At 39.9% G+C, this 23,393-nt stretch overlaps 1 pseudogene; it reads right to left on the bottom strand.

The window, feature by feature from the left end:
- Nucleotides 1–10,857: 10,857 nt before the first annotated feature.
- On the bottom strand, nt 10,858–22,378 carry LOC119927269 (annotated as a pseudogene).
- Between the last annotated feature and the right edge of the window lie 1,015 nt (nt 22,379–23,393).

The raw sequence follows: 23,393 nt of genomic DNA, 5'->3' as shown, positions 1-23,393 counted from the left end.
TACCTCATCTGTAAAATGGGGATGAAGACTGTGAGCCCTACACGGGACAACCTGATTACCTTGTGTCTACCCTAGCGCTTAGAACAGTGCTTGACACATAGTAAGCACTTAACAAATACCAACGTTATTATTATTATTAACAAAGTTGGTAGACACACTTCCTGACCACAAAAAGCTTAAATCTAGAGTGGGAAATAGACATTAATATGAATAAATGAATTACGGATATGTACAGAGTACTAAGGGGCTGAGAGATAGGTTAATAAAGGATGCAAATCCAAGTGCAAGAGTGACACAGAAAGGAGTGGGAGAGAAGGAAATCAGGGCTTGGAGGAGATGTTTTGAATAAGGCTTTGAAGGTGAGGAAAGTGACTGTCAGATATGAAGAGGGAGGAGGTTCTAGGTTTGTGGCCAAATGTGGGTGATGAGTCTGTGTAGAGATGGACAAGCTCAAGGTATAGTGATTAGAGGAGTGAACTGTGCAGGCTGGGTTGTAGTAATAACTTAGCAAGGTAAGATATTAGGGGGTTAGGTGATTGAGTGCTTTAAAGTCTATGGTAAGGCGTTTCTGTTGATGCAGAGGTGAATGGACAACCACTGGAGGTTTTTGAGGAGTGGGGAAACATGGATCATTCATTCAGTCATATTCATTGTGTGCTTACTGTGTGAAAAGCGCTATACTAGGCTTGGGAGAGATGGTGGTAAGGGAGGGAAGAAGGGAGAAGCAAATACTTTGATGTGTGAAAGGAAGGGGGTCAGAGGTGCAAGGGGAGGGTATGGATTTTGAGAAGAGGTAGGAAATCTCAAGAGGTACTGCTGGGAAAGATGGGAAATTTGCATCCTCCAGGCGATGTTTAGTAGCATACAAGAAACTGTTATCAAGTTGATTTCTGTAATGATTTGTACAATTACTTTAGCCTATTAAACTCTCAATCTGTGACCATATTTTCTGGAGCACAAAGTGGTCAAGGGATAGGGTTTCCAGAAGGTGTATATTCAGTGTAGAAAAGTCCTTTGATAAGAGTTTAGGAAAGCAAAGAGGTAGGGAAAAGGTGGGGAGAGAGAGAGAAAGAGGGAAACAATTCAGAGAGAAATAAAGAGGAAAAAAAGGTTTAGAGAATGGGGAGAAAGTGATGGAGGAAAGAGGTAGAGGGAGAAAAGTAGAAACAGAGTGTGTTGGTGAAAAAGAGAAAAGACTAGAGAAATTGAGAAAGAAAAGAGGGGCCAGAGAGAGATGCAAACTCAATCACCTAGTTATCCCTGACTATATACACAATAAAATCACATATAGCTCTTATCAAAATAAGACTTCTCTCCATTCCTTGCCCTTGCTCTAATACTGCTTCTGCTCTGGAAGGAGTGGAGAAGTGCTCTATGCAGAATTCTACTTGGTAGAAGCAGACCATACCTGCACTAAGAGTTGAAGCAGGGCTAGGAACACAGCTCGCTTTACCACCAGAAAATACTGTGAAAATAGATGGGGTTATTGTCTCTTTCCTTTCTACCAGTTACTAATACTACCTAGGTTGTGGCAGTTTTATCTGCATCTACCCTGATGCCACCAAGTTTCTGATAGTTAATTTCTAATTCTTAAAGCGTATTTGCTGCAAATCCAGGATGTTTCAGGGAGTCTGAGTCAGGAACGAGAGAAGTCAAGGTAAACCATATGGGGAATAGTGATGGACAAAAAAGAAAACAAGCCAACAAACCGAAAACAGAAGGGAAGGCTGAGCTTTTCAATGGTATTTGTTGAGCACTTACTCTGTGTCAGGCACTGTATTAAGCAATATGGTAGATACAAGCTAATCAGGTTGGACACAACCCACGTGCCAAATGGGATTTAGAATCCTAATTCCCATTTTACATATGAGGTACCTGTGGCACAGAGAAGTTAAGTGACTTGCCCAAGGTCACACAGCAAACAACTGGCAGAGCTGAGATTAGAACCCATGTCCTTCTGACTCCCAGGCCTGTGTTTTATGCATTAGGCCACACTTGCTTGCTAGAGCTCATGTTGGAAACAGAGCACCCTGCCATAGCTACTACTGCCTTAGCAAAGGGGTTTGACCAGCCTTAATTTGAGGGCCCTCTGGGTACTTTGGCTTTCAGGTAGTTCAGTCTAGTCTTCATAACCTCAAAGTGGAGCATTTCTCAGAATAGTCTGACACACCAATTGTCATCGTTAAACTCTTCTAAAAATGAATGGGCAGAAATCAGTCACATACTCCACATTGAATGTCTCCTTGGTATCGGCACACAACATGCTCCACTTATCTAATTTTTGAAGAAGAAACTTCATTCTGGATTTCACCTGGCCAATCTTCAACATCAACTGTAAGCTCATTGTGGGCAGGGAATGTGTCTGTTTATTGTTGTATTGTGCTCTCCCAAGAGCTTAGTACAATGTTCTGCACATAATAAGCACTCAATGAATGTATAATCTTTCAGAGAAGATGCTTCCATTTAATGACTTCCACAATGTCAACGTGCATTCTAAAAGGCCTAATGACTAATTTCTTCCAATGTTTCAGATTCCCTGCAAAAAAGGGCTATCTGTATGCCGATTTATTTTCCTAGATATTGTTAGGAACTAACTGCCATGGAGGACCCATTGGTCCAATCTTTCATCTCCAGGTCATCATTCAGGAACTTAGAGGCACATTTGGCAGGCTGACCCAAAGAAAATGTTGGTATAACAAAGTAAAATGGTTCCATTAATGTGGGGCCAAGAAGTGTATAAGATGAGAGTAACAATACAGGGTAATAGAAATCCAGTAATAATAATACATTCAATTTGAATCATACTTTGATTTCCAATGTGATTCAGTACAGTTAAACAACATCTAAAATGGATTCATACAGGTATCTTGTAAAAAATTGCTGTATTCATTTTTTGACCAACCAAATTTATTTCTCTTTCTAAAACAATGCAAATTGACCTTGAATAAAATTCAACCACTTGATTCTTGTGTTTAAAGAATAAAGGTTTGTTCTGAATATATTAAAGTCTCGATTTCATTTTGATTGCATAATCTTCCACAAAAGTTCTTCCAGCCTCAAACTTCACTTCTGTCTTTGTACTTGAAAAACTTTGATGGTAGAAAAAAGTTGCTGAATTTCTCTCCATCCCATTATAGCCTAGAGCCCTTCCTGATTCACCTATCCTGGAAATTGCTGAAATTCCCAGCTCTTGGTCAGCATTAAACAATATGCAGTTTGCATGGTTTAAAATTATATTAGCCTAAGGTCCTATATTACTGTATTTCTTATTTGCATAATGGTTTCCTGAATATTATCATTAGTAGCCTTTTCTCCTATTTCCCTGCTTCTCCCAAGTTCTCCATTTCCATCATCCTTTCCTCAAGGGCTTTCCCCATTGCTACGAACTCAGTTATACATTCAAGATTACTTTGTGGCATTTTCTTCCTTTCTTGGTGGTAGCAGGAGCTTTTGGTAATGGTATCTTCATTAATCCAGTTTTCTGAGTAGGAGACAGGACTTGGCCAGAATGCGTTTGATTAGCTGAATTGTTATGAAGGGGAAGAGAAGGTGTAACCTTTTCTCTTGCCCTTTTCCTCCTTCCTTCCTCTCTTTTATTAATCCAATAGAAGGAAAGGATGTTGCTAACCTCTGTTATATTCAGAGGCATTGATTTCGTCTATTAATCATTCATTTAACTATAGCCCTTGGTGTATGGCAATAAAGATTTGGGGGAACTTTTGCCTTCAGATAAAATGTCTTTGATTTATATTTTGTACAATACTCAGTTATAGTAGAATGCCTTGTTTATTACAATCAATAGTCTCTAGTGTGCATTAAGCTTCCCTGTTTGCTAAATAGAGCTATTATTTATTTCTACTTGTGCTAGGCCTTTTCTTCTGAAGAATTCAGAACACCTTTAAAGCATTAGGTCAGATTCTTCCAATAAAAAGAGAGTAGAACATTCCATCTTTTATAAACTACTGGGGTTCATTTAGCAAGCTGAAGGAAGTCATTTATTTAATGAGTCCTAATGGTTTAAATGCACTTTACAAAGGAAAAGTAATTAGTCCCTTCTTTACTGATAGCTGTAGCCCAGCCCAGTGCAGACAATAGTGACTAACAACTACTGACTCATACTCAGTGAAGACTGCCAACTAGGTAAGAACAGGAATTAGAGACAATTTAAGTTTATATTCACTGATGGATCCAGCGATAGGTTGGTATGTGAGCCATGAGGAAGTTAAAGTAGTGAACCTATAGAACCCAAATTTCCCTTTTCTGTAAAGCTCACGCAACTCTAGCTTCTTACTTCACTCTCCCTGACACATCTGGAGCTTCTTACAGATTCATCTGGGGGCCTTGATCCAAAATGAGGGCCAAACAGTACTGGAGAGATACACAGAAGGAGAAAAAGCTTTCTTATATATGCCATTGTCATTTATCATTTTAAGAAAGAAAAAAAAAACAAAAGAAAGAAAGAAAAGAAAGAAAAGGAAGAAAAGAAAGAAAAGAAAAAGAAAGAAAAGAAAGAAAAGAAAAGGAAAGAAAAGAAAAAGAAGAAAGAAAAGAAAAAGAAAGAGAGAGAGAGGAAGAAAGAAAGAAAGAAAGAAAGAAAGAAAGAAAGAAAGGAAGGAAGAAAGAAAGAAAGAAAGGAAGAAAGAAAGAAAGAAAGGAAGAAAGAAAGAAAGAGAAAGAAAGGAATTACAGCCATGTTCATAGGTGCTGTGGAGCTGGGAGAGGAAGATTAATGAAGGGAACAAGTCAGGGAAATGCAGAAGGGAAAGGGAAAAGAGGAAAGGAGGGCTTAGTTAAGGAAGGCCTCTTGGAGATGTGCCTTCAATATGGCTTTGAAGTGGGAGAGAGTAATTGCTGGATTTGAGGAGGGAGGGTGTATAGCAATTGATTAAGTGACAGAATGAGTTAATACAAAATTGAAGTGAGGGTGGTAATGAATATGGAAAACTAATCTGATTTAAATGCCCTTTTAAGTAATTCTAAATAATCCTTTTAAACGAAAGTAGAGAAATGGAAAGCCCAGAAAATCCCCAAAGGGTATCAGATCCAGGGTAAATGAAGTATTAGTTTGGTCAAAAAAGAGAGTAAGAATAATAAATGTCAAATATGACAATAAAACACTCTTCAACTCTATCAAAGCAGGAAATCAGATACAGAATGAATGGGGCCACTGGCATGAAGGGCCAATCAAGGATGAAAAGGAAGTAGACAAGAGATTTAATGAATTCTTTAGTTAGGTCTTTACTAATGAAGTTGCTAGAGGGAGATTACCAACTTAAATTACATTTTTTTACATGGTCACGGGAGAGGGACTGAACCTAGCTGTGGAATACCTATTATATTTTGGAAGGGAAGTTGCTGAATCAGAAGCTAGAGTGTGTATCAAATGCCACTGAACCAGAGGTCTGGAAGATCACCAATGATCTGAAAGAAATGTTCCAGAGGTGACCTTGGGAGTGAAGACCATTAAATCTTCCTTGTCTTGCATCCTGGTGAGAATATTTTTTCTATGGTATTTATGGTATGGAATCTTCTACAGGATTATTTTCTAATGGTATTTGTTAAGCACTTTCTCTGTGCCAGGCACTGTATTAAGTGTTAGGTAGATGTAAGATAATCAGGTTGGACAAAGTTCATGACCCACATGAGACTCAAAGTTTTAATCCGTATTTTACAAATGAGGTAACTGAGGGACAGAGAAGCTAAGTGACTTGCCCAAAGTCACACAGTGGACAAGTAGCAGAAATGGAACTAAAACCCAAGTCCTCTTAGTCCCAGGCCCATGCTCTTTCCACTAGGTCACACTGCTTCTCACTAATAATAATAATAATGATGATGATGGTACTTGTTAAGTGCTTACTATGTGCCAAGCACTGTTCTAAGTGCAGGGGTAGATAGAAGGTAATTAGGTTGTCCTACATGGGCCCCACAGTCTTAATTCCCATTTTTACAGATGAGGTAACTGAGGCACAGAGAAGTTAAGTGACTTGCCCAAGGTCGCACAGCAGACAAGTGGCAGAGCCAGGATTAGAACCCAGGTCCTCTGACTCCCAAGCCTGTGCTCTTTCCACCATGCTTCTGCTCGAACAAACACACACAAATACCAACACACAGGCACACATGCACACTTACCTAGGTTAAAATGAATGAATGAGAATTCAAACTCAACTTCTCATGAAAGATACAACCTTTTCCACATTTAAATAAAAATATGCATAACTGACATACTGGCACTCTTGGAAGGAGTCTGAAGTACGTGGCTAGGGAGCATTCATTACATATGATGTATTTTGATTTTTTCACATGACTTTAGAGAAGGTTCCACTGTAAAGATTAATAAATACACTAAGTGATGAAGGAATTCTAATGATTTTGTTAGAGAAAGAAATGGCTTAAAGATAGCAAATATAGGGTTTGGAGAGACCAACATTTTCCTAAGCTCCCCTCCTGAGATCAGGGTTAGGATGTTCTGTACATAACATTTTCATAAATGATCTGGATAGTAAAATCTTCAACTTAAGCTCTTTTGGGTGATAAAAGTTATATTAATGGGGATACACTGAAGGAAAATCTCATAAGTCTGAGTAAGCAGGAAGGAAAGTGGCAGATGAGCTCTAGTATAAGAAAGTGTATGGTATTGCACCTGGGGAAATATAATCCAAACTATAACTACATGATGATGGCCTCTGAGCTATCAATCACTACTCAGGAAAGAAATCTCATTGTCATTGTGACTTTTCCCTCAAATAACTGGCCCGATGTGTGATGGCATCTCGAAAGACCAATAAAATGTCAGACATCATCAGGAAATGTTTCAAAACAAAATACAAAGCCACATATTAGGAAGGATATAAAAAAGCTAGAAGAGGGTAATCAAATGACCGAAGGGTGGAGAAGATTCTATTATAGGATAGGCCAAAAAGATTAGGACCCTGCTGTGTAGAAAGATAAAGGCTAGTAAGAGACTTTATTACACTCTTCCACTGATTGCAAACTCCTCAGAGGCAGAAACTGTGCCTTTTATATCTACTGCATATTCCCAAGGATCTAATGCGGTGCTCTGTACATGGAGGTGTTCACTATAACTCTTGATTATAATGATTTATGACTAAAAATCATGACAATTGTGTACAGAATGACCATGAAAGTTTTCACCAAATAGCAAACACTATTTGGTATAGAAAACATCCATTGAAGTTCCAAATGAACGAAAAAAATACTTCTTCAAAGAGTACATGAGGAAACAAATGCTTAGGCAGTATTGCCAAAAAAGGTATGTAGTATCAAGATTCAAGAGAGATAGTTATTCATATTCCCTCTCTCATGTACTGTGGTCCATCATTTAGGCACTTAGGTATTGCACCCACAAATCGATCCTCACAGAACTTACCTATAATGTTATTTTAATGTATTTCTCCCTATTAAACTGTAGTTTCATTTGAGGACAGGGATTGTGACAACAAACTCCAATCCATTCATTCATTCTATCGTATTTACTGAGCTCTTACTGTGTGCAGAGAACTGTACTAAGTGCTTGGAAAGTACAATTTGGCAACATATAGAGACGGTCCCTTCCCAACAACAGGCTTACAGTCTAAAAATGCAGCTTGATTCATTCAATCATTCATTCATTCAATTGTATTTATTGAGCGCTTACTGTGTGCATAGCACTGTATTAACCGCTTGATCTACTGACCTCCGATCACCCCCCCACCCCATTCTGGCTGTAGCTGGCGGTCAGAAAGTCCCCGCTGCAAAGGAACAGGCGTGCATAAAAGCAATTTCCCATATGCTCAATACAGTGCTCTGCACAAAGTAAGCACTCAATAAACACAACTGATTGATTTATTTGTTGATTGATTAAAAATTAGCAGTTCTAGAAAATTCAGGAAAGGTTTAGATAATTTCATGGGGGATAAATCCAAGACTAAATAATAGCCATATAGGCAGGTTTGTTAGATGATACATATCTTATCTATGAAAATGGATGTAAAGGAAGTGAACCATCATTGTCTATACAACTTTGTGTAGACCAGTACATTACAAGCTTGAGGATCATATGAGACATCTATCCCTTAGTGACACTTTTAGAAGCAGTGTCCTTACCTGGAAGCACTGTTGGCCTGACCTAGAATGATTCTGTTTATGGTTTAAGCTTTGGTTATACCATAATTAAACTAATGTATCAACATCTTCACTGATCCCTTTGCCTCCAGCTCCTTCGAAACAAAGCTACCCAGATCATATTCTTGAAATGTTGCTTGGAAAACACGTCACCTTTGCAAAACCTTGCAGTGGTTTCACAGGTCCCTCTATGTCAACCAAAATCTCCCTACATTTGGTTTCATGATTGTCCATCATCTCAGCCCGTCTTACTTTAACTACACTGTTTATCATTTCACTTGTTCATTCATTCAATCATATTTATTGAGCACTTACTGTGTGCAGAAGCACTGCACTGTTTGGGCGGGCACAGTACAACAATAAGCAGACTCACTCCATGTCCATAACGAGCTTACAGTCAAGAGAAAATCTTGTTACTTCCCAGCTTTCTTTTCATCTCTATATGTTGCCAATTTGTACTTCCCAAGTGCTTAGTACAGTGCTCTGCACATAGTAAGCACTCAATAAATACGATTGATGATGATGATGATGATGATGATCCCAAGTAAACCTTTTAAATGGATCTTGACCACACCTCTCCAGTCTCTATCCCCTTGCTCATGCTGTCTTCACTTTGTGTAGAACTTCTTCCTTTCCCAAGTCTGATAGACCACAGCACTCCCCCACAACCCATTAAAACCCTCCTAAAATCCCACTTCTCCAACAAGCCTTCCAACTTAGTTCCTGTACCCAAGTAGTAAATATGTTTATCTGTGTACTCCATTAGTGTGCAAATTCCTTCGGACAGGTAACATGTCACATTTATATTTCATACTGTAATAATAATAATAATAATAATGGCATTTATTAAGCGCTTACTATGTGCAAAGCACTGTTCGAAACGCTGGAGAGGTTACAAGGTGATCAGGTTGTCCCACGGGGGGCTCACAGTCTTAATCCCCATTTTACAGAATGAGGTAACAGGCACAGAGAAGTGAAGTGACTTGCCCAAAGTCACACAGCTGACAATTGGCAGTACTTAGTACAGTGCATTTCACCCAATGGGTCCCCAATAAATAATTATAATCTTTTAAACACAACATCACTGTGAGGGAGGAAGAGGCAGTATTAGTATCCGATTTATACTGATTAGGAACCTGAGGCCCTGAGAGGTTAAATGACTTGCTCAAGGTCATGCACCCCTGGGACTGGGACCTGGGTCATCTGAGTCCCAGCCCAAGCCATTTCTAGTATATCAAATGCTTCCATTACCATAACAGTAATATCATCATCAGGCCTCCTTACTGATTCACAAATTTGTAGCTTGAATGATTCATTGACTGATGGGGTACTTGCATTGGAGGCATATATCTCTTCCTTCACCTTCCTTTCTGTTATAAATATGTGTGGCTGGTGGGAGTAGGTTAGCCTGACACACTAACCACTAATCACTGCATTGCATTTAGTTACAAGTCTGATTGTTTAAGTGTCTGTTTCCTCTGCTAGATTGTAAGTATTTTGAGGTAGGGGATTATGTCCATTAATTCTATTTTGCTCTGAATAGAGTATGCACTTAATGCTTTTGCTTGGTTGAAGTACTGCCTTTCACTCAATCATTTATCGAATGTTTACTGTATGCAGAGCACTGTACTAAGTGCTTGGGAGAGTAAAATACAACAGTAGACAGATACATCCCCTGCCCACTATGAGCTTACGGTCTAAAGATGAGGAGACAGACATTAATATAAATAAACTACAAACATGTACGTAAGTGCTGTGGGGCTGGGGGAAGAACAAAGGGAGCAAGTCAATCTGACAAAGAAGGTAGTGGGAGAATAGAGGGGGACTTAGGGAAGACCTCTTGGAGGAGATGTGCCCTCAATAAGGCTTTGATGGGGTGGTGGGGGGAGTAAGTGTCTGTTGGATTTGAGGAGGGAGGGCCTTAGAGGCCAGAGGCAGGAGGTATGTTTTATCATACATGTCCTCCAAAGAAGCAACTGTAAATTTGAGTGAAACATGATTCCACATAATTCTAAACATACTTACTATATTCCTTCTACACCCAAATTAGAGCAGCAGCGTGGCTTAGTGGAAAGAGTGCAGGCTTGGGAGTCAGTGGTAGTCGGTTCTAATCCCAGCTCTGCTGCTTGTCAGCTGTGTGACTTTAGACAAGCCACTTAACTTCTCTGTGCCTCAGTCACCTCATCTGTAAAATGGGAATGAAGACTGTGAGCCCTATGTGGGACAACCTGATTAGCTTGTATCTACTCCAGCACTTAGAACAGTGCTTGGCACATAATAAACACTTAATATCATAATTATTATTATTAAATCAGCTAATGAATAAAGTTCTGATTTGTAAGATTTGGATTGTGCTTAGTCCAAATGAATTCCTTTAGCTAACCATTTCCCACAGTGCCACTCACCCATTCCAAATTCATATACTGGGGGAAAGGAGGAAAAGAATTAGACATACCTCAGTGAAAAGAGTCATTTTATTTTGCCCTTTATATATGCTTTCTCTTTTGTTATCTCTCAAATACATATGGATCCTGAAAGTTCAAAGTAGAGTGGAGTACCTTTTTAATAGTAATTGTCAAAGTTAGGGAACTTTTCACATTTAAATAAAATAACAGTGCTTTAACAGCACATAGTAAGCACTTAATAAATGCCATTATTATTATTATTATTATTACAACAGACATACATTCCTCAAGTCTTCAAGTGATTGCTCTATCAAAAGCAAACTGGAGACATCTATTTCCTCCTGTCTTCTGGTCTGTATTTCACTATGCCAACTATCACTTCACTGATATCCCAGAATTTTCTGTTAAATGCATTATTCATGACTTTTGGAAGACGCTCTTCCTCTTTGCAATCTCCAAACTACTAATCCAGCTTCCTTCCTTCCTCCGTATTTATTGAGCTCTTACTGTGTGCTCAACACCCACTCAGGAGAAGAGGCAAGATAAATAGATGTCTGGGCTCTTTCGAGAGGGGTTTTTTAAAAAAGCCCAGGCAGTAGATTGAAGAGTTGTTTGACCAACAATAAGACAGGGATGTCTATGTACCTATTGGTACGGACAGTGCTGGGATGCAGCAATGACCTTTGTGCCTTCTAAGTGGCAAGCTAGTTTCCTGATGAACACAAAATTAGCCAACTTGGCTGTGACAATATGCAAAACTTTTAGTATAGCTTATATGGCTGTTCAAATTTTTAAAGCTGATGTTTCTGCATTTGTAAAGCTTGGAATAAATGACAATCCTGCAGGAGCTGAGTTTTTGAGAAGACCAAGAAGGATATTGCTGAATCATCATCAACCATCGTCATCAATCATATTTATTGAGCGCTTACTATGTGCAGAGCACTGTACCAAGCACTTGGGAAGTACAAATTGGCAACATATAGAGACAGTCCCTACCCAGTGGGCTCACAGAATAAGAAGTGTCCCAGATGGTTGACACCAAACTGCATCTCAAAACCATTCTCTGTCTTCGTATAAGGACCCTGAAAAATCCCAATGTTGTTGATAAAGACGTCTAGGCAGGGCTCTTCCTGCAACATCTTTCTCCATTCTTAATTATGAATAAAATGCGATGATGCTTATCTTCAAACTCCAGTAGAGGGACTAATAAGTGGTGGCATAGTTCAAGGCAGCATAAGAAAGAACAAGGAAACAAAGAAGCTAAATTATTCCCAAGATGGGTAATTAGCTCCAGCATATTCTAGAATTGACTACAAAGGTTATTTTATAAAACCTAAAAATTTTTCTCAAGATTCTGGCTACTATAAGTTATGGTAATACACATGAATTGTTTTGTGTGACACCATTATCAGGTGCTTCTACTTAAAACGATTGGTATTCTAAGGAAGACCACTTCTTGTGGGAATAGCTTGATCTATGTGGCCACAGATAATAGGCATATAATGGGAAGGCTAATGTAGATATGTGTTGAGGGCATGAAGCTATGATTCTGTAGCTTGTTAAAATTGTCGGTGAACACAGAGACAATAACACCAAGAGATTGATGAGACAATTATTATGTGTTAAAAACCTCAGTTAATTACACAAATTATGCATATTACGTGAAAGAAAGTTAACTAGTCACTTATGTGTGTATTTGCAACAATTGGTGGCCTGATAAATACAAGGAAACTAATAATTAAAACACTATTGATTATCTCAATACCTTACAAAAGAACTGGTAAAATATGGTCACATTACACTTTGTCTAGCTGAGGGCACAGCAAGTTGAATAGACTTTTTTTTAATAGAAGTCGTTTATTTTCTGCTGGGCAGTACAGCTGTTTTCCAATGGCTTGAAAATTTTCATAAGGAAATTTATACTGGAATAAACTCCATTTTTTAAACATGCTTTTTGTATAATAAAGGAGTTTGATGTAATGGATAAGCAGGACAGAGAACAGGAATTAAAAAGCCAGTAAGAACTCTAATGCCTATCTCATATGTACAAGCACCTTGTGGGGAGGATGCATTTCTCTTCTTTGTGTTGTACTTTCCTAAGAGTTTAGAACAGTGCACTGCAACCAATAGCTGTTCCATAAATACTTTTACATTCCAATGCTTTCTGCCATACAATGCTCAAGCCCCAGCCTGTCCACAACAATAGATGGGCAGGAGACATATGGAATGTGGCTCAAACACCTCCCCACATTATGTCCAGACCTATGACAGCCTTATCCATTCTCCACCCATCCTAGAAGTACCACCTTCCCATTGGAGTACAGAGTTGATACAGAAGGAACTCTATAAATGTTTAGAACACTGTAAACTTGGCAGTCATAAATAATAATAATAATGATTATGATAGTATTTGTTAAGCGCTTACTATGTCCCAAGCACTGTTCTAAGCTCTGGGGGAGGTACAAGGTAATCAGGTTGTCCCACGTGGAACTCACAGTCTTAATCCCCATTTTACAGATAAGGTAACCGAGGCACAGAGTAGTTAAATGACTTGCCCAAAGTCACACAGTTGACAAGTGGCAGAGCCAGGATTAGAACCCATGACCTCTGGCTCCCAAACCTGTGCTCTTTCCACTGAGCCACACTGCTTCTCTAGAAAGGAGAAGAAAAACAGGTTAGTTTGGGATGTTTGCTAGTTATTTTTGTTTGTTTCCTCCATGTTTGTTTTACAGTTTGGATGACAAAGGTTTTATGAGCAGGAACTTCCTTCACTTGATATGCTTTTTGTATCTATCTCCCTAAGCACTTAGTATTTATCCTCCTTGCAGACCTCCCAATCCAGTCTCTACTTAACTCTGCTTCCCAGATTATTTTTCTCAAAGAACAATAAGGCTATGTTTCCCCACCCATCAAGAACCTCGAGTGGTTGTCCATCCACCTCTGCATCAAACAGAAATTCTTCACCATAAGCTCTGAAGTACTCAATCGCCTTGCCCCCTCCTCACATCACACCTCTCCTACAACCCAGCTGAAACACTTCATTCCTCCAATGCTAACCTTCTTACTACCTTGACCTCATCTATCTCTCCTCTAATCCACAACCTGCCTCTTATCTGGAACCCTCTCCATCCTCATATTCGACAGAAAATTACTCTTCCCCTGCATTCAAAGCCTTCTTGTACACACATCTTCTCTAAGAAGGCTTCCCTAAGACCTCCTTTCTTTTTCTTCAACTCCCTTCTGTGTTATCCTGACTTGCTCCTTTTATTCACTCCCCCCCACAGACCCACAACACTTATATGTATATCTGTAATAAGAATTCATGTACATTAGTGTCTGTCTCCCCCTCTAGAATGAAAGCTCATTATGGGCAGGGAATGTGTCTGTTATACGGCACTGTCTCAGGAACTTAGTACAATGCTCTACACAGTAAGTGCTCAGTAAATTTCAATCAACTGATTTAGTACAGTATTATTAATATGAATTGTATTTATTGAGCATGTACTGTGTGCAAAGCACTGTACTAAGCGCTTGGGAGAGTACAATATAACATCAGACACTCTCTGTTCAGAATAAGCTCACAGTCTATAGTAGTATGGGCAGTCAATCAATGGTAAGAATTGAGTACTTACTCTGTGCAGAACATTGTTCTAAGTGCTTGGATGAGTACAATACAGCAGAGTTGCTAGGTATGGTCCCTGTCCACAAAGATCAAAGGGTCTAGAAAAGGAGTTTATAGTCTAGGGTGCACAAGGAGGCACTCAAATAATGTTAGTAATAAGTGGAAAATATTTAAAGCATGAAGTTCAACAAGAATATTCAAGCCAATTTACTTTAGAGAAGAAATATATTCTAGAAATAAGTAGTAAGGCATGAATTAGAAAAGAGAAACATAAACTAATAAGAAACTGAGGATAAGTGCAGTAGTGAATGAATCACAAATATTATTCTTTTTGAAAAAAATACATAATAGTACTAAGCGCTTGGGAAGTACAAATTGGCAACACATAGAGACAGTCCCTACCCAACAGTGGGCTCACGGTCTAAAAGGGGGAGACAGAGAACAGAACCAAACATACCAACACAAATAAAATAAGTAGGATAGAAATGTACAAGTAAAATAAATAAATAAATAAATAAATAGAGTAATAAATATGTACAACATTATACATATATACAGGTGCTGTGGGGAAGGGAAGGAGGTAAGACGGGGGGATGGAGAGGGGGACGAGGGGGAGAGGAAAGAAGGGGCTCAGTCTGGGAAGGCCTCCTGGAGGAGGTGAGCTCTCAGCAGGGCCTTGAAGGGAGGGAAGAGAGCTAGCTTGGCGGATGGGCAGAGGGAGGGCATTCCAGGCCTGGGGGATGACGTGGGCCGGGGTCGATGGCGGGACAGGAGAGAGCGAGGTACAGTGAGGAGATTAGTGGTGGAGGAGCGGAGGGTGCGGGCTGGGCAGTAGAAGGAGAGAAGGGAGGTGAGGTAGGAGGGGGCGAGGTGATGGACAGCCTTGAAGCCCAGGGTGAGGAGTTTCTGCCTGATGCGCAGACTGATCGGTAGCCATTGGAGGTTTTTGAGGAGGGGAGTAATATGTCCAGAGCGTTTCTGGACAAAGATAATCCGGGCAGCAGCATGAAGTATGGATTGAAGTGGAGAGAGACACGAGGATGGGAGATCAGAGAGAAGGCTAGTAGCTAGTAGTCCAGACGGGATAGGATGAGAGCTTGAATTAGCAGGGTAGCGGTTTGGATGGAGAGGAAAGGGCAGATCTTGGCAATGTTGCGGAGCTGAGACCGGCAGGTTTTGGTGACGGCTTGGATGTGAGGGGTGAATGAGAGAGCGGAGTGAGGATGACACCAAGGTTGCGGGCTTGTGAGACGGGAAGGATGGTAGTGCCGTCAACAGAGATGGAAAGTCAGGGAGAGGACAAGGTTTGGGAGGGAAGACAAGGAGCTCAGTCTTCGACATGTTGAGCTTACATTTAAGTGCATTATGTGCATTCCCACAATATATTCAGAGAAATGCACATCCACATACCCATACACTAGGTTAACACACAGTGGAGAAAGTTTCCATTTCTCTAAGTTTGTGTTCTTTCTGTTTCCACCTCTTTTGCTGCATCTCTTTGCTACTCTATTTGTATACCTTATATGTATTTAGGGGTGTTGTCAGAAGGTCTTACTGGGTATGTTTTCTTTACGAACATGTGTGGATAATTTTTAATCATACTTTTTAGGGTGTTCCCCACTGTATGCATTTTTCTATGTGCTTATCTATGAGTGAGTGTGTGTGTGTGTGTGTGTGTGTGTGTCCAAGTGTTTCCCTGTGCACAGCTGTGTTTCCTAGTGATTATGTCCACGGTGTTTGCATTTGTAAGTTTGTATCTGATAGTGTTCCTGAAATCAGATGACTATCTTTCCACTCAAGTAGTACTGTCCCAAAGAGATATTATAAAAAGGACACAACTTTTTTTTTCATTTGCTAGAAGCAGGTTTTTCTATGGACTAAAAAGAAGACAGTATTGCATTCTTCTATTGAATTTGAAAGCATTTTGAAGTAGAATTATTTTGAAGTTTTCAAAAAATGCTCTAAGAGTTACATACAGCCTATTTACAAAACTTTATTGAAGTTTTGGAAACATTTGAGACTAGCCTTATGTGGTATGACAAGAGATAATCTCATTTTCCTTGTCTCAGGCAACTTCAAGTCCTGAAAGGACACGTGAGTCTTTGCTATTTAAAGGTCCTTAAAAAACAGTGTGTAAGCAGTTTTATGTTCAAAGGACGGTCTCAATCAATGAATAGTATTTATTGAGGTTCTACTGCCTTCTGACTACTATAGTAAGTGTTTGAGAAAGTCCTGTAGAATTAGTACTACCCAAAAATCAAACATTGGTAGTTTTATAAGCCCTTACCCTGTGCAGAGCAATATGTTAAGTCCTTGGAAGAGTTCAACAGAGTTAGTGGACAACCGACTCTGTTATATGTGCTCTCCCAAGTGCTTAGTACAGAGAACTTTGATTGAATGATTGACTGACAGGATCCCTGTACTTATGGAAGTTACAGGAAGCAGTGTGACAGTGGAAAGAGCACAGACCTGGCAGTCAGAGGTCCCGGGATTTAATTCTCCTCCCACTTGTTTCTGCATTACTCTCGCACGTGGATTTGCTCCCTTCATTCACCCCTTCTCAGCCCTACAGAACTGATGTACACAACCATAGTTTATTTATTTATAGTAATGTCTGTTTCCCCCTCAAGTCTGAAAGTTTCTTGTGGGCAGGGAAAGTGTCTACAAAATCTATTATATTACACTCTCCCCAAAACTTAGTATGGTGTTATTCACATAATAAATGCTCAATAAATATGATTGATTGATTATGGCTCTGCCTCTTGTCTGCTGTGTGACCATGGGAGAGTTCCTCAATTTCTCTAAACCCCAGTACCTCATCTGTAAAATAGGGATTAAGATTGTGAGCTTCATGTGGGACAGCGACCTATCCCTGTGCTTAGTACAGTTCCTGACACATACAATAAGATAAAGTTATTGTTTAGTAGGAGATAGATAAATACCAGATAGGGAGAAGAAATATAATTTAATAATAGGTAAATAAGCACCACCAGGACAGGGGGTGGGTCTGCAAGAAGGATGACTGAGTGCTTAGATGATACAGGAGTGCTGAAGTGGCAGTAGGGGGATGAGGGGAATAAAATGGAGGCTATGTGATTCTGAAGGACCTTAAAAAGGGGAAGAACATGATCTTCTCTGTGTAAAGGGAGAAAGAGTTTCAGGTAGGAGATAGGTGATGAACAAGAGGTCAGTGGGGAGAGAGAAGAGAGTGGAACATAGTGAGAATAAACTGTGATCTGGAATGAAGAGGAAGGGGAGTATGGATAAGTAGAGCTTGAGAGCTGATTGAGTCCCAAAAAATGGAGGGTCAGGAGTTATTGCTTGATACATAAAGGAATGACAGCCATTCGAGTGTGTTGAGGACTGGGAGCATTTGCTCAAAGGGATGTTTAAAAAAATAAGGGCAGAAGTGAAAAAAGTAGTGGAAAGAGGAGGTGCTGGAGTCAGGGAGGTCTGAAAGGAAGCTTTAGTAGTCGACTTGAATGAAATATGTCAAGTGCTTGAAACCTCTTGCTGGCAGTGTAGAGGAGAGGAAGGAATAGAATCTAGAGATACTGTGAAAAAAGTACTGTGAAGAAAGAAAGAATGGACAGGTTTTAGTGACTGACTGAATATGGAGATTGAAAGAGAGGGAAGTGAAGGATAATGCCAAAATTGTGGATTCAAGAGACAGGATGATGTCATATGTGATAATGGGAAAGATGAATTTGGGAAGAAAAATGAGTACACTTTCAGACATAGTAAGCCTATTGCACCTGAATTTCTACTTAACAAAATTAAATATAAGTAAATGCTCATTAGGGAAAAGAATAGAGTGTAATGGGGGATGAGGGAAGCAAACAGAAACAATCAGTAGGAGTGTTAAGGAAGAGATTGGAAGGGTAAATTTGGGAAAATATTGACTAGAAATGCAAGTCAGGAAGACAGAATATAAAATTTAAAGTCACAGTAGAGGAAAGTTCCACATAATGAGACATGGAAATGGAGTAATGAGAAAGTACCACAACAGACATACCTGTCCGGCTACAATTGTTCTTCTTGATTAAAGGTATATCAAGAGGTAACTTCAGAAACAAGGGGACAAATTCATTAGGGCAGTAAATAACTATATTTATATGTACACAATTCCACAGGGACTGCTAATCACATTTCCCTATTTATCCAAATTCAAATGAATGAGAAGCTCATCTCTAGCAGAATCATCATTGCAAACAAGAGACAGTAATAAACATCCCATCCCCAACACCCAAACACTCACACACACACACAAATCTAGGAATGGTTGCCTCAGACTAAGTATTAGAGTTAGCATGCAGTAAGATGCAGGCCATGAAGAGTCCCATTCCATTTATGAATAAAGAAAAAAATCTTTCTGCCTGAAAACTGATCTAGCCATAGCCCTTGACCTAACCATGACCAGGATATATTTGTCTTTTTTCCTGCTACAATCTGCTATCCCCCCATTAAATTGTAAGCTTTTTAAAAACAGAGAATATTTACCTTAGTATTGTTGTGTCAGTCAAGTGTTCCATGGCTTGATTGATGGAGCAATCATTCTCTTCTAGCAAATTCAGTCACTTGTCTGACCCTGTTAACTACCCAGTTAAAATGAAGGATTCATTAATAGTAGTGAAGAGAGCTCACCACTGGTTCATTTGAATTGTTTGAGAGGAAATTGATACCTTATTTTCAAATAAGGATGATTATTACTATCATTATCATCAGTAGTATTATCTTTGTTAAGTGCTTACTATATGACAAACACTGTTCCAAGCACTGGGGTAGATATAAGTTAATCAGGTTGAATAGAGTCCCTGTCTCACAAGGGGCTCACAGTCTAAGTGGGAGAGAGTAGTATTGTTTACAGTTTACAGTTGTGGAAACTGAGGCACAGAGAATTTAACTGACTTGCCCAACCAAGGTCACATGGCATACAAATGGTAGAGGATCAGAATTAGAACCCAGATCCCCTGACCCACAAGCTCTTGATTTTGCCTCTAGGCTATGCTGCTTCTCTTAAGGATTAGCATTCAATAATTTTAAAATCTAGTACAAACTTGGCTTGAGTTGGGATTGGCTTGAGGAAGCAAAATGAAAAGCACAAAAAATTTTCACCCTACAGTCATTCACTCAATCATATTTATTGAGCACTTACTGTGTGCAGAGCACAGTACTAAGCACTTGGGGTGTACAAATCGGCAACATATGGAGATGGTCCCTACCCAACAATGGGCTCACAGTCTAGAAGGGGGAGACAGACAAGAAAACAAAATAAGTAGGTAGGTGCCAATACTATCAGAATAAATAGAATTATAGCTATACATACATCATTAATAGAGTAATAAATATGTACAAATAAAATAAGCATTCAATAGATGTGAACATACACCTCTCCTAACTACAGCAACTGTTCCTATCGAGTTCCACAGCCCAAGAACTGGAAGAAAGTTCTCTAATGAGATTTACCCTCATACATGACCTATGGCTGCGTACGCTCTATTCATCATTTCCATCCATGGACATTTGATGATTTTTCAACTCCCCTAATGGAGGTCTTGCTAGCCTAACTGATGAGCCCACATCCCAGTTTAGCTGTAAATTGAACATGATTTTACATTGTGGCATCTAAAATAATACACTTTCTTAATTTGTATGAGCCACTTAATTGCACTTGGCTTCCACTGAAAGAGGCTGCCTTGAACAAGTTCCTGTCCTAGATAGAAATTTAGAAATTATTTCATCTACTGAGTTTCATCACTATGATCGCTCCTCCACTAGACTGTACATTCCTTGAGGACAGGGATCAGCTCAACTCCATTGTATTGCACTTTCTCCAGCACTTAGTACAGTGCTTTGTATACATTGAGTGCTTGATAAATACTGTTGATTAATTGATTAATTTATGCCAAGTCAACATGAGGCAAAACTTGAAAAATATGACAGAATCATGTGTTTCTTAATCACTATAAAAATCTTAGTCACCCAATAATGACAAGATTGATGAAGTAATTTTGTTGCAATTCATCAGAGAAATACCAAAATAGCATTAAGCAGACATTCCTCCCCTACTAAAAATTACTCTAATTGCAAGCTCTAATTGACTCTAGAATCTGCCTGAGTGACAGCTGTTAACCATAAGTGTTCACAGCTCCAGACTTGTCTCAGTTCCAATATTCACAGGCTACTCTCTCCATAGTAGGAGAAGATAAGAAACCAAGTTGATGTCTGGAAAAGTCAGAAATGCAGTGTGTTTAGCAAGCAGATAGCAGAACTCCAGAGTAGTGTCTGAGGTGGGGCTAGTCATATGTGCCTCAAACATTATGTTTCCTGTATTAAGCAGTTTCAGTAATGTTAGGGTATAGACTTCTCCTGGGCAGAATTAATCTAAGAGAGCAATTTTCATTTACAAAATGTTTTTCAATATATGCTTGTGTAAGTAAATGCAGCCATATTATAATATGCCATATAATATAGCCATATTATAATCCAATTTTTATTAATAATGATTATTATTGTATGGTAAGCACTTACTATGTTACAGGCAGTGTAGTAAAGTGTTGGGATGGATATGGTTGTGGGTTCTAATCCCAGCTCCGCCACTGACCAGCTGTGTGACTTTGGGCAAGTCACTTGACCTGCTTCAGTTCCCTCATCTGTAAAATGGGAATTAAGACAGTTATAGCCCCACATGGGACAGCCTGATTACCTTTTATCTACCCCACCACTTAGAACAGTACTCGGTCCATAGTAACAAATGCCATTATTATTATACAAGTAAATCGTACTGGACTCATTCATTCAATCGCATTTATTGAGAACTTACTGTGTGCAGAGCACTGTACTAAGCACTTGGGAAGTAAAAGTCGGCAACATATACAGTGCCTACCCAACAACGGGATCACAGTCTAGAAGGGGAGAGACAGAACACAACAACAACGAAAAAAAAAACATGCCTGTCCCACAAGGGGCTTGTGGTCTCAGTCCCAATTTTACAGATGAGGTAACTGAGGCTCAGATAAGTGAAGTGATGTGCCCAGGGTCACAGAGCAGACAAGTGACAGAGCCAGAATTAGAACCCATGACCACCTGACTCCCAAGCCTGTGCTCTATTCATTATGCCATGCAGCCTCTCATGAAGTATAGTAGATCCAATACCTGTCCCTTGTTATTTTTCCTGCTTATATTATAGCATCATTATTCTTGGAAAATAAATCACACTTTGTTATTTCACAACATCAAAAATGCTGCAGAATTTTCTAATTTCATAGAACTTCCTTATAGCATTTGCATATCCATGGAGTGGACATTCTTTCAGCTTAATAAATTCAATGGGAAAGTTGCCTCAACCGAGCCTTCCTAGCCCAGCCCTCCCAATTTTCATAGGTTTCCTACAATTTCCCTACACTGCCCTCCCACCTCCTTCTGCTGGACTGAAGTGTAGAAAAAATGCCATAGAAGTCTGCCCTTTTAGAGAATTTGTTTAAAATCTGTCACAAGGTCTCCTGGTTCATACCAACCAGGACCTTCCTTGACCAGGTGAGCCTCAGTGACACATAGTAATATAATGAGTCAAACCACACCACTGATCGCCAAGGCTACCATGGAAAGTTATTTAGTTTCACCAACGTTCAGGGGAGTGACACATAATGACAATGATGATGACATTTATTAAGCACTTACTATGTGCAAAGCACTGTTCTATGCACTGGGAAGGTTATGAAGTGATCAGGTTGTCTCACATGGGGTTCACAATATTAATCCCCATTTTACAGACGAAGTAACAGAGTCACAGAGAAGTGAAGTGACTTGCCCAGTCACACAGCTGACAAGTGGCAGAGCCAGGATTTGAACCCATGACCTCTGACTCCAAAGCCCATGCTCTTTCCACTGAGCCATGCTGCTTCTCTGCATACACACACTCACTTACTAACTCCATTCCACTAAGGGTCCAATACCAGCCTGCTGGTCAAGGGAGCCTGGTCTGACATTGCTTCTTCTTTCTGCATCCAAGCACTGTTCTCCTGCCTTCTTTCTCTCCATACGCTCTAGGTGTTTCTTCCTCTGCGTGGTGCATTGCTTGCTTGCTTTTCTCCCCTGGATTTTTCTGTGCCTCCTTGCTCTGAGTGCCTCCTTTCTTCTCTTGCTGCTTTCTCTGGGTGTATTCCCATGCTTCAAAGCTACCACCTTTTATGATTGTAGCATCATAGCTGTGGCTCAACATAGCAGTCATTGATTGGTCTAGGCCCATTAATGGGTAGAGCAGAGAGAGAAAGCCATGCCTCCCTCCATGTTCTGCCCCAACAGGCCTGCAATCACCTGCCTTGAGTAAAGCCCATCAGTATCTTTGTCCGGCTCTTCCTTGTTGTCGTTCATGGGGTCACAAGCAGTCACTAATAAGGCAGCTTGTTGAGGGATCACCACAAAATCCCCATAAATAACAATATTCCAGAATTCAGATTACTTTTCAATTGTCTCATCTCTATTATGTTTTCACCTTACGCGCTTAATATATAAGATCGTCATCCAGGACCTCATGGCTGCAGCTGCAGATGCCCTGACCACTTCCAACAATGACAGCGCTTATCTCCTGCACAGAGCCATAAAGTCAAGGACTAAGGCTGGCACCCTACTGCCACATTTCTGGCCCTTCCCATGTCTGGCAGTGATCACTCCAGGGCCACAAAGCATAAGGAGTTAGGGATGGGTTGAGGGGAGAGCAAGTGGCAGTGGTGAAAGAGGAAGGAGAGGCTTAGATGAGGAAGGAAATAAACAGGGAACAGTCAAGAAGATCAAGACTTTCCTCAGCCCCTTCTCTTCTTTTTCCACTGCTGCCACTTTCTGCTACCTTCTCATTCCATCCATCTGATCCCCCTCAACTTTGCAGTCATGAAAGGGACTATGGCATCAATAAAAACTATTTGATTTGAAATACTATTTGACTATCTCATATCCACTGTGATTATTCTGTCTCCAACCTGATTATCTTATATCGCCTGGAAGGCTTAGAACAGTGCCTGACCCATAGTAAGTACTTAAAAATACCATAATTATTGTTACTGTTATTATTATTAATAAGCTCCACATTAGAACTGTGGAGAGGGATATTGAGTACAGGATTACAGTGAAAGAGGAAAGCAAGGAGACCGAGGGACCAGGAGGAGGCAAAGGGGCAGAAAGAAGTAAGAGAAGCAGTGTGGCTCAGTGGAAAGAGCCCAGGCCTGGGAGACAGAGGACGTGGGTTCTAA

The sequence above is a fragment of the Tachyglossus aculeatus genome, chromosome 1 (genome assembly GCF_015852505.1).
Source record: "Tachyglossus aculeatus isolate mTacAcu1 chromosome 1, mTacAcu1.pri, whole genome shotgun sequence".
NCBI classification, from domain to species: Eukaryota; Metazoa; Chordata; class Mammalia; order Monotremata; family Tachyglossidae; genus Tachyglossus; species Tachyglossus aculeatus.
This window is presented reverse-complemented; position numbering and strand designations above follow the sequence as displayed.